At 44.1% G+C, this 12,781-nt stretch overlaps 1 pseudogene; it reads left to right on the top strand.

The window, feature by feature from the left end:
* Positions 1-486: 486 nt before the first annotated feature.
* LOC147459224 (small ribosomal subunit protein uS11y pseudogene) lies at positions 487-844 on the top strand (annotated as a pseudogene).
* Positions 845-12,781: the final 11,937 nt, after the last annotated feature.

Raw genomic sequence — 12,781 nt, 5'->3', positions numbered from 1 at the left:
TCTCTCTCTCTCTCTCTCACACACACACACACACACACACACACACACACACACAGGGCACTGATCTCAATATAGAGGAGCACACCACCTCTCAACCCACGTTGTCATGCAAGAGGTTCAGCCCCCTCATGCCAGCCAGCTACGCGACGTCATTCCCACTGAGAAAAATGCAGTGCGGAGATGGATATAATAAGGGCTAGCAAGGTATCATTAACAGAGTTCCTCCTGCTCAGCCGCACCCACCAACACAATATCGTCAGAAACGGACCCTCTCTCCCTCTCTCTCTCTCTCTCAAAACTATCTGAAAGAGCATGCGCCGGCACGCGCTCTTTCAGATAGTTTTGAGAGAGAGAGAGAGAGAGAGAGAGAGAGAGAGAGAGAGAGAGAGAGAGAGAGAGAGAGAGAGAGAGAGAGAGAGAGAGAGAGAGAGAGAGAGAGAGAGAGAGATTTCTCTCTAAGATCCCCGAGCAGGTGCCAATGATTGAATTGGTGCCCGTGATGGCGAGCATGTCTTTGGAGTTGCGCTTATCTTTGCCTCATTCAATGAAACCTTTGTGCATGTCACTGATCTGTCTGGCAAGGAGACACTTGCTGGCATGAAGGTGAAAGCTGACAGAGACGAGTCTTGCTGCTCAGGAGTGCAAGGAGTTGGGGATAACAGCTCTGCACATCAAGCTGAGGGCAACTGGTTGGAATAAGACCAAGACACCCGGGCTTGGTGCACAGTCATCATTGAGAGCACTTGCTCGTTTTGGCATGAGGATCGGACGCATTGAGGATGTCACCCCTATTAAGACAGACAACACACGAAGGAAAGGTGGTCGGAGAGGTCGCAGGCTATAAGACTAGCCACCACAGGACTGTTTGGCCGTCAACAAAGCGAGGAAAGATGTGGATGTTCTAGCTCCAATGGTGCTTGTCACTATTATTATTGGATTATTGAAATTGCAAGTTTTCTTTGTGTTGTAACTTGTGGCTCAGGAGCTTTGCTGGATTAGGTTCTAAATTAGTCACTATTTTTTCCACAAAAAAAAAAGAGAGGGAGGGAGAGAGAGAGAAGGTTTACATGCTTCAAATTTCAATTAGTGTGCCAACGTTTTTTTTTAAAAAGGCAACATGAGAATCTTTGACAAATTCCGATTGCGGAGCTAGAAAGAAAAAGGAATGAAGCACAGCTTGTAGGCGTCACATGAGGAGAGGGAGGCGAGGGGAGAGACCAACAAATCACACGAGACAGGGGAGCATCAAGAAGGGTCTTGCAAGGTGGGGGGAAGATCAACAGAGGCTAGTGCTTTGGAGCACATACGGAGCTGGCAGGTGCAGAGAGGTTTCTTTAAAGTTTATGGTTCGCTATGGAACACAGCTCCATGCGTCAGCTGATGTGGTTAGATAGTGATGTCGCGACTATATACTCTTAGGGGTAGGAGATCAAATCCTGGTCCTAAACTTTTGGAGCGTAACACAAAGGGTAAGATTGGAAGGGTTGGATCCAAGAGGAATCTACCGTAGAAATGAATATAATTTAGAATGAACCAGTAGTGGTTTCGAGTCGAGAAAATCAATTTCACAAATATACAAAATCCCCTATACGGTAGATCCAAAGAGGAAATTTTTCAAAATAACCGCCATTCTTTTCAATTTAACTCTAATCCTTCTTTCCCTCCAGTCTCAACACAATCAGCATTCAGGATTCTGAGTCGAGAATATCAACTTTAAAAATATACAAAATCCCCTATACGGTAGCCATTCTTTTTTATTTAACTCTAATCCTTCTTTCCCTCCAGTCAACACAATGTTTTAATTTTCAACAGGCTCAGTTCTAAGCTGAGGCACACTTTCCCCAAGAAGTGGCTTCAATGGTTGTCAATTTGTGCGTAACCTATAACCGGTTGTGCTATCTTCTTGTGAGGACTACGAGCAATTGTGTAATTAATTAGATATAGGACTTAAATTTTATGAGAGCCTGAAAAAGTACATCACAAGTGTCACTTTGCTTGTTGTGATCTACCATTCCCAATGCCTAGGAGCACGAAGGGTGCAACTTGTTGCCAACTAGTTGCACCCGCACCCTTTCTTTTTCCATCACAAGTCACATTCATTATCGTGGTCTGTCGTTTCCAACTTGCTCCACCCTTGCGCCTAGGAGTAGAGAGGGTGGACCTGGTTGCCAACTAGTTGTGCCCCCTTTTTTTTCAATTTCCCATGACCTGGCCTAGAGAACTGTGAAACTCAAAGAGCTCTCTCTACAAAAAACTCACTAAATGAGTTCACACTGGCACGAATTCTTTCAGAGAGGCTTTTTGAGTGAGAGAGAGAGAGAGAGAGAGAGAGAGAGAGAGATCTTGGAAGTAGTTTGGTTGATTTCATGTATTCGCGTGGTTTTCATGATGGCTAAGAATTAAGTGGGAGAATGCACAAGCTGACAAAAAGAGAAGAAAGAATAGGGAAAGATTGAAGTATATTTAGTCATCTTTCACTACAAGAGGCTATTCATATTAGCGACGCTCAAAAAAAAAATTCCCGGCGTCGCTATGAGCGTCGCAAATTTCTTTGTAAATTTGCGATGCTCATAGCGACGCCGACTGGGCTAAAAAAATAGCAGAGAGCGCCCAAAAACTCAGATCTCATATCTGAGTTTTTTGGCGCCCTCAAGCAAGGAGCAGGTAACGCTCTCTCCCTTTCTCTCTCTCTCTCTCTCTTTCTTCTCCACACACACACACACACACACACACACACACACACACGAGGAGAGGAAGGAGAGCCAGGTATGCTCCTTCCCTCTCCTCACTCTCATGTTCCCTTCCCCTCTTTCTCTCTCCCTCTCTCTCTCTCTCACACACACACACATACACACACACACATACATAAACAAAGAATGCACACACACATTGAGAGAGGAAAACAGAGAGAGAGCATGCATAAACAAAAAACGCACACATTGAGAGAGGAAAAGAGAGAGAGAACATGCATAAACAAAAAACGCACACATTGAGAGAGGAAAGGAGAGAGAAAACATGCATAAACAAAAAAACGCACACACATTGAGAGAGAAAGAGAGAGAAACTAATTTAACGTCGTAGGAAACTAATTAAAATTAAAAGACCTAAAGATCTAGCTGACGAGGAGTTGAACTCAAGACCTATTATTCAAGAGGGAAATGGCATAACCAATCTATCATACTTGGCATGGGTGATAGAAAGGTTATACCATTTATCTCTTTTTATTGGCACACACATCCACACACGCGCACACACACAAGAAGAAGAGAGTTATAACGTCGTAGGAAACTATCCTAAAATACGTTAAAGATTAGGTTAGATGTAGACTTACGTTAAATTAGATTTGGGTTTATTTAAGTTAAATTAGATTAGATTTAGGTTTATTTTTAATTAGATTTACATTTATTTACGCTAGATTTAGATTTACGTTATATTAGATTAGATTTAGGTCTCCATAGACTGCGATGCCTGCATGAAGCGGGTGAGGAAAGCCCTCAATGGAATATAGGGTATTGCTGCCTTCACTCATGGTGGGCTCCGTCGATCCAAAAGTACTGGTGAAATGTCTTCAGAAGATAGGGAAGAAGGTGGATCTTCAGGGCGGCAAGAGTCACTACATCCCCGACACAATGACCATCTAGACAACCTCTAGTCATTCAACAGCAACTTCAAAGTTAGTAACAAGAGCAACAACGGTCTAAAGGGCCAATTGTTGTCGTCAGATGTGGATATGAGCCGACACACAGGACGACGGAATGCTTTGATCAGAGGCATTCTAATGTGGACCATGCATGACTATCCCGGGCTAACAGAATGCTCAGGTGATCTATTGACACTCCTCACTCAGACACTGTAAAACTTGTTTTTTCCCATAGTTGATCTATTATCATGTGTATACATGCAGGGCTTCAAACAAGCGGATACGGAGCATGTGTCACATGTGGACCTAGACTAAATGCACGTAGGGCGCCCTCACTGAAGAAGCAAATCTACGAAGGTCATCAAGCGTATCTTCCAAAGAATCATGTGTTACGCGACGGCTTTTTGGGAAGAGAGCCACCAAGGATGTCTGCACAAGCATGGTTAGAGAAAAAGGAGATGTGCGATGACGGATTGCCTCCAGGGATGAAGAGACTATCTCTATGGTACGAGTTACCATACTGGCCCCGACTCATGATCAATCACTTGCTCGATCCAATGCACATATTCAAGAATGTGGGTAATCTACTATGGGACCATCTGACCGGTAAGAAAGATACTTTGGGAGCCAGAGTTGACCTTAGAAATGTGGATCGTATGGAGCAATATTGGCCGCAAATAGCGTCTGATGGATTGATAAAACTCCCTAAAGCACCATGGATTTTCACAGGAGCCCAAGAACGCAAAGTAAAAGAGACCATTCGATCTTTGCAGACCCCCACTGGCGTAATGCACTCGCTCTGAACGTGTTTTACTAAAGAAGGAAAGCTTACCGGTTTGAAGTCACACGATTGGCATAAAATGTGTCAGGTACGTTCATAGTGGACTTTAATATCATTGCATAAAATGTGGACTTTAATATCATTGCTGCACATACTTTACAGTTTATTTTACCGGTTGCCATTGAGGGATGTTTGTCTCTCGACATCCGTAACACAATCTACAAACTTGCAAAGCTGGTGCAATGGATCTCACAAAAGGAGATCAACGTAGACTCCATACCATTCGCCAAACTAAATGCTGTGGAGCTTGTGTGCATGTTTGAGAAACATTTTCCTACTACCATGCTAACCATTCAGGTGCATCTTCTTGTTCACATAGTTGATGAGGTGGAAATAGCTGGCACAGTTCATTCCAGATGGATGTTCTTCTTAGAACGTTTCATGAAAACGCTTAAGGGATATGTGGGTCAAAAGGCACGTCCGGAGGGTAGCATGGCAGAAGGTAGTGTTTAAACGGAGAGCTCTATATAGATATAGGAAGTTATGCTGAGTTATGCGAGGATGAGAGAGAGATCTCTTAAAGCCACAAATATTGTATTTGAACAATTTTGCTCCGTGTTGTAAAAGCTCTGGCTCTCTAAGTACCTTCCATGGTGTATAACGCTCTTTTCTACTCGCGCTCACATCTTTTGATTGAAAATTCTGAGTTTTCGACTTGCCTCTTCTATCACTCAATTCATTGCGTCATTGTATTTATATGTGTCATTACGTCATTGTATTTAATGGTCTTTGCGTCATTGTCTACTCTATTCATTCAATATTAAGTTTAAATATATGTGTGTTTAATGCAGGTATGGATGATGAGGAGTTTCTTTCTTCTTTGTCACCGCAGCAGAGACAGTGGTATGTGGAGCGTCATTGCTCTGGCGCATCATCGCGCGTTCCTACTCCATCCGCATCTCCCTCTATTTCGGAGCATTCGGCGCGCTCCGAAGCTTCGGCGTCGACGAAACGAGCTTCACACTCGTCTAGACACCAGCGCTCTAATGGTGGCGGTGGCGGTTGTTGTGGGGATTCCGCCACCGATGCCTCCACACTGCCTCGTGTTCGACGAGGCTCTTTACCCTCCCCTTCTTTGCCCGCCCCCACACCAGCCACAGCATCGCCATCTACGCCAGGTTTTGCACGGCTGACTGTTCCTAGCAGCTACACATCTCTACCTACTCCGCCAGGAACCACCCACTCGACACTCCTCGCTTCGGGGCCCAGACGCCGGTGGAGACACCTGACGTCCGTACCCCCATCGACACGCCGCTAGAGACCCCTGCCGGGACACCCAGGTTCACGCGTCACCGGCCAGAGGGCTTGCCTTACTCTGTCGACTTCAGCAGCGGCATCATCATGGATGATGACGGCAAGAAGGTGATCTCGCGCATGCGTGGTCTTTGCTCTCAGCTGTTTAGACACTACATACTAAACAAATGGAGTGAAGTACCAAGTGATTTAAAAAACAGAGTCATCAGCATACTTCATGATGAGTTTCCCGTTCCAACACGGGATCAGCGCTTCAATGAAGACCTAATGAAGATTCGAATGTGCGAATACTGCAAACACAAGCGTTCCGAAGTGCAAAAAGCAATCAAGCATGGGTGGAACAGGCCAGATTGGCTAGCCAAAGAAGTTTGGAAGAATGCGAAGAAAGCAGCGCGCGAGAATCCCGACAAGTGGAAGCAACAAAAGGATGCAGCCAGAGCGCGAGTAGAGGCAGGGAGCTCGCACCACTTGGGGAGCGGTGGATGGGCATCATTTGAGGCCGATTTTGTAAGTGTTTTCGCATTGCTCTTTATGTTCGATAGTTTAGGGTTTATGAGTTTTTTAATTCTAACATAATGAATTCTTTGTATGTTTTGACAGTGGTCGATGACAGGACGTGATCCCACACCGTACGAGCGCGAGTACGTAGGCAAGAAGGGCTTAAACGCCTTGATGGACATTCTCAGTTCTCGCGGCGGCATGGTTAGTATTAGGTTTACTCTTTTCTATTTTTTGTATTGTTTTATAAATGTCGTTATATGTTTATACTTACTGAAAGCTGTCTTATTGTCTTTTTTTGCAGAATCCGACAGATACGCCGCTTGGACGCGATGAGACGTCTGACTAGAGGACGTCAGTTTAGCCGTAGCTAGATAGCATTAGTTTAGGGTTTCTCATAGCTTATGTATCATGAGACGGATTTTATACGTCTTTTTGAACCATGTATATTATTACATTTGTCACCGCAGTTCATTTTGCCAATCAATTCTTTATGCCTATGATCTTGTACAATTGTCATTATTACATTTGCCAATCAATTCATTTTGCCTATGATGTGTACAATTGTCAATTTTACGCTTGTCAATTTTGCAAACAATGCGTCTTGTGGGTGACTATTTTGGGTCTATTATCTACCCTTGCACTTTTTTTAAAAAGTGAATCAAGTACAATATGGTTGATGGGTGGCAGGGCATTCAATGCCCTGTCACCAAAAAAAAATTCTCTTGGGCGTCGCTATAACCGTCGCTATTTATGGCTCTGGAGCGTCGCTATAAGCGTCGCTATAGACTTCTGTGTAACCGTCGCTATAACCGTCGCTATGAGCGTCTCTATATAGAGACGCATATAGCGACGCTCTCGTAGCGATGGTTTTAGCAACGCCGGGGGTTATAAAAACCCAGTGTATTTCCGTCCCTAACAGCGTCACAAGAGCACAGAACCTCTTGTAGTGTTTGGTTTCTTAGAGTGCAACGAATTTTTCTTGGAGATTCTCTAGGCGCGACATTTTGTTGTAAAGACGTTTTGTATCTGCTAAAAACATGTGCCCTATTGTCCCAATGATAGTGATATTGTTCTTCATTTTTATTTTTTTATTTAGAGAGAGAGAGAGAGAGAGAGAGAGAGAGAGAGAGAGAGAGAGAGAGATCCTACAAAGTAGTTTGGTTGTTTTCATGTATTTACATGGTTTTTATGAGGGCTAAGACTTAAGTAGGAGAATCCGCAGGCTGAGTTCACAGAAAGAGAAGAAAGATTAGGGAAGTATCGAAGTAGACCTAGTCAGCTTTGGTCTCTTAGATTGTAAATACTTTTTCTTGAAGATTCTCTAGGCTTGACATTTTGTTGTAAATACGTTTTGCATTTATTGAAAATAGATTACTTATTGTCCAAATGATAGTGATAATGTTTCTCTTTCTCATTTTTTTCTTTTTTTTTTGTGTGTGTGTGTGTGTGTGTGTGTGTGTGTGTGTGTGAGAGAGAGAGAGAGAGAGAGAGAGAATCTAAGCATCTTCTTAGCGTTCTTCCCCATGGATAGGCATGACAACTCTTGGTTTGGAAAGTCCCTATCATCTGCAAAACATTGTGTTATCAATATGATGCAACCCTTTCCCTTATCTACCTAGCAAGATTTCCATATCACCTTCTCTAAGCAGACAGAAGCTCAAAACAGATTAAATTTTATCAAGAATAAATTATGGCCTTCCTCATATCTGCCTCTTTATGAGTTTCGAGAAATCTCTCTCTCTCTCTAGAGAGAGAGAATAAGTATCCATATACTTAAGCAACTCACTTAATAACTTTTCTCGGTTTTGAGCTTGCTCGGACAAGTTTGCTCGATGTTTGGTAGAACTTGGCATAGACATATTTACACATACATCCCATTGTCGCTAAAATTTGAGTCCACTCAAATGGCTCAAACAAATGCTCTCAAAAGGGTTCAGGTACATAAGCTTCTTCTGTGCAATCCCTTTCTAAGATACATTCTTCTCTTTTTAAACTCCCATTTTCTGAAGCTCCGCACATCCAAATAGGAGTTCTTTGTTCAACCAAGATGGAAGCTTAGTTTTCGCTGAAGAGACTAAAGCGAATTCTAATATGGGTGTTTTCATGACATCCCTATAAGTGTGATCTTTTAGATTAACCCTGGTTATTGATCCCACTTGCTTCAAGTACACATAATTGTTCCCCCAATATTGAATGAGTTGTACTTGTCACATGAAAGGTCTTTCCAATATGATTTTGTAATTGAGTTTCTTTCCAAAGTCTACTATGGCAAAAGTGTATAGATATTCAATTCCACAGGAATTAACTATCACTTTTTCAAGCAGTCCTAATGGTCTTTCAATGTGTCCATCAGCCAATTACAATTTCATTCGAGTTTTTCTAATGGCTGGTTGTCCCCAGGATTCCCATACTGCTTTCATGGCTATGGCTATGCCTGCTCCACTATCCAGTATTGCCATCGTTTCTATGTCATTATATTTCACTGGTAGGGTTGTGTTTCCTTCTTCCCCTTCGTAGTATTCTCCAACTTTATTCACTGGAATAGATCGAATCTCTTTGTTGTCCATTTCGTGTTTCAATTTTCCCAAATTTTTTGCGATTAGTCCCGTTATTCCGAGGAATTCCAAACTCCGAGAGAACCACTCCGAGCTAACACAAAACCGAGCAATTTTTGGCAAAGCACCTTGAATATAACCATGTTGTATAATTGATGCAATTTAGGATTAAGTCAGAAATCATCATCTCCATCATCTATTTCTATGCCTCCAACTTCATCTATGCATCTTCTCCATCATCTATTTTTATAGCATCCAAACTTCACGTGTGCTTCCAAAACGTCAATGGATGCAAAGATGTATGGTCTGCAAGGGCCATAAAATGTTCTTTCAAAAAGAAAACTTGATCTCAAACATTCTACATTCCAACATCAAAGGACCAAGGATAATGATATGCATACACTCCCTTGACCAGATGTTTATCTTATACTCCCTTGCCCAACACCTAGAAGTCCTACGGTCTATTGTAAAAGCGGCAATGATGATGATGAGGCCACGTGAGTGGTAGCCTCCTTGACAGCGGCCTTAGCACAGACAATGACCTTCATCTTGGTTGGGATGACAACACACTGGAGGAGAGGTATTAATGGCATCAGGGATGAGACGAGGAGGGTGAGGGCCACAATGTCACCAAATGCAAGCTTGTAGGCACTCACAATTGACATCCATCCAGATCCAGTGATGCGATCACCAGTCCGACTCACCACGCTCCTACTTGCGCCATCTCACCATCTACTCGAGTTGCCCCTCCTCCGATGATCCCAATATTACATGGATAATTTCATGCTCAATTAATATGTACACCATTGCATGCTTCCATGATGAAGGAGAGGAGTGTCTTTGAGGGCCACAACATCACCACATCATGCAAGCTTGTAGGCAGTTTTACCGATGACATCTCGCCAGAACAATGATGCAGTCACCACACCCTTATAGCTTGCGTCCACTCCACCGTCTCACCATCCACACCTGGCCGCCTCCCATTACACACATACCTGCATGCTCAGATCACTCCTTCTACAAGACTTGCCAGCTATCATTCTTATGAGCTTCCCCCTAATGGCACATCTATCATTCTTGTTCTCAAAGCCACCTTCCTCACTCAAGAATTACTCCATGCACCCCTTTCACAGCGCACGTCAATTGATCAGGCCCCCTACAAGCTCGAAGTGTCCTCGAGTTGCATGTAATTGGTTGCCCATGCTAGCTGGGCGAGATTTCTCCTCTTTGCACCATCTAAACCTCCCTTATCCTCCAACGAATTTCTGTAGTTCCCATTTCTTTATAATATGGTGGCTCCTAAGGCTTCCCTTCACAATCTCCTCTTTAGTGCTACTTCCCTCCTGTCGGTTGCCTTCCCCCATAGCTAGCTCTCAGTGCTCCAACCCTCAGATCTCTTCACATACCAGTGTGTCTTTTCTTTTGCTGGCTCATGATGCCAAAGCCTTATAGCTACGAGTTTTTGTGCTTATGAGCTACCTCACCCTCACCTCTTGCTGTAGAATTTAGAGAGAGAGAGAGAGAGAGAGAGAGAGAGATCAGCCAGACATTGCTTCCGATGGCATGGTTAATGCATTGCTTGCAATTAGTAGAGGCCAAAATGTTGGGGAGCGCAGCGATCGCGAGCATGCATGGCCGGGCACAAAGCAAGGCTCCTATTTGTATGTTGCGAGGTTGACATGGCCTTCGTACACAAAGACGCGTTCGTAATATTTAAAACGACATTTTATTAGATTCGTTTGTTGAACTTATATTGTGAATGTAATTTACAAAAGAAACCTAGCTATATGTGCCCACGATTTTTGAAAAAGATAACCGTGGCAAATCTTGGCAAATGCAGGCAGAAAGAAAACCGGGTTGGAGCTTGGAGTTCCCGACTGCAGTACTCGCGGAGAGAGAGAGAGAGAGAGAGAGAGAGAGAGAGAGAGAGAGAGAGAGGGGCGCTGTAGGGAGATGCGAGCACTTTTGCTGGGGCGCAGAAGAGATAAAGAGTTTTTTTTTTAAATTTGTCCAACCTGGAGATCGCGACTGCAATACTCACGGAGAGAGAGAGAGAGAGAGAAAGAGAAGTGGAGCGCTGCAGGGAGATGTGAGCGCGTTTTCTGGGGCGTAGAAGAGATAAAGAGTCTTTTTTAAATGTGTGGGAGGACGCTCACGTCAATGACGTCGGCTGGATGTAAAGCTGGCTACAAGAGCTACGGTTGAGGCGATCAATCATACATTGCGAGCAAATTCCTCTCTCACCTTTTACAAGGGATGATAGAGATCCTAGCATTGAGATTTAAAGGAAAGTATTGTAGGAGGTAATGAATATAATGTAAGATGAAACTGCCTATAGCCATCCACGCCGGCGTGGATGGCTACAGGCAATTTCATTTTCTACAAAAGAAGGAAGTACCCATTGCCCAATGATGAAAAATCAAAAATTGATTGTAGATACGCATGCGGCATGCCTTTTGATAACTATCAAATACGCAGGGGCAGAGCAAGGGCAAGGGCAAGGGGGGCGAGGTTGGGTGAGAGGAGGGCAGGGCGAGGGTAGGGCGGGCGGGAGCAAAGCAAGGTCAGCTACAGGGGCGGGTCACAGGACAGAGCTGGGTGCAAGTGCAAAGGCAAAAAGGCAGAGGCAGAGGCAGGGTGCGCAGAGGAGGGGCTGCGGAGGGGGGCAAAAGGGGTCAGGCGGGGTGCAGAGCCGTGTAGAGGGGGTGCAGTACGCAGACCTCTATCCAAGCTCTACGACACTGTATGAGGCTAGGTTGACCAGTACCACCTACTGACGCCATGCCGTTGTTGTAGCTACAACTCAGTCCCGTGAATAGAAACTCTGCTCACTATTCCAGATCCATTGAGGTGGCAGCTCAACTCCCACTCTTTCCGCTATAGATTTCGTACGATCCAGCCAACTGTACTGCGTTACCTACCGACATATCTATGCCAAGCTGAAGACGACGACATTGGTGACTCCAAGCACCTCAAGATGGCGTTAATGCCTCTGCTCCTAATATCAACATCAACCACCATAGTCACCTTTTCCACCCTCCATTGCCATTAATGGACCTACGCCTGCCAATGTTCTCTCTCTCTCTCTCTCTCTCTCTCTCTCTCTCTCTCTCTCTCTCTCTCTCTCTCTCTCTCTACCCATCCCCGCCGAGGCCGGGCCGGCGTGGATGAGGGGGAGAGGGAAACTCTGAGAAAAAGAACAATAGACGAAGAAGAAATGCTTCCCAGTGCGGATTGGTAGAGGTAGAGAGAGAGAGAGAGAGAGAGAGAGAGAGAGAGAGATAAGAGAAATTTAAAACCCTAACCCTCCATTAATGCCTCCAATGCTCTCGCTCACAAAAAATTTAGAACAATAGCTGGAAATTTCATGGAAAAAATAGAGGACATGATTAATTCCTTAAAGGATTAATGTGTTTTGCAGTACGGTCTACTCAGTTCATGTTGTATCTGTTCGGCATTACAACCAATGTTATATTGTCATAGGAATTATAGTTATGTTATGTCTGATCGGAAATACAGTCAAGTCGGTTTTTGTAACAAGGGAGAGTCTCCCTGGGGAATCACTCGGTCATGTGATGGATCATGGCACTGATGTAATTTTTGTCTTCTCTCCTCTTCTGTTAATATAAGGTTCACTGCTTTGTTGGCAAAAGAAAAAAAGGAAAATTTAGAACAATAACCTCCATTAATGTGACCAACAATCTACTCGCTCCTCTTTTATTTTAGTCATTATTACTGCTGAGATGCTGCGTGCGATTCCTTACTCGCTCCTCTCAAGTGAAATCTTCACTAGCCTTACAAAAGGGTTTTCCAGTTTTGAACCTCTACGAATCCACCAAATACCCTACTCTTGTTCCCGTAGCCACTTCAGCGCCCGACTTCCCTGCTCCAGAGGGCCTGGAGTATAATTAAAAAAAACAAATCTTGCTTTCGTCGGCTCCGCATGTTGCATCCTGCCACTTGTTGAGTTTGCGCATCCGCCATGGACTC

This window comes from Adiantum capillus-veneris, chromosome 4 (genome assembly GCF_014529385.1).
Source record: "Adiantum capillus-veneris isolate H3 chromosome 4, ASM1452938v2, whole genome shotgun sequence".
NCBI classification, from domain to species: Eukaryota; Viridiplantae; Streptophyta; class Polypodiopsida; order Polypodiales; family Pteridaceae; genus Adiantum; species Adiantum capillus-veneris.
Note: the sequence above shows the minus strand (reverse complement) of the source record. Positions and strands in the feature narration are given on the sequence as shown.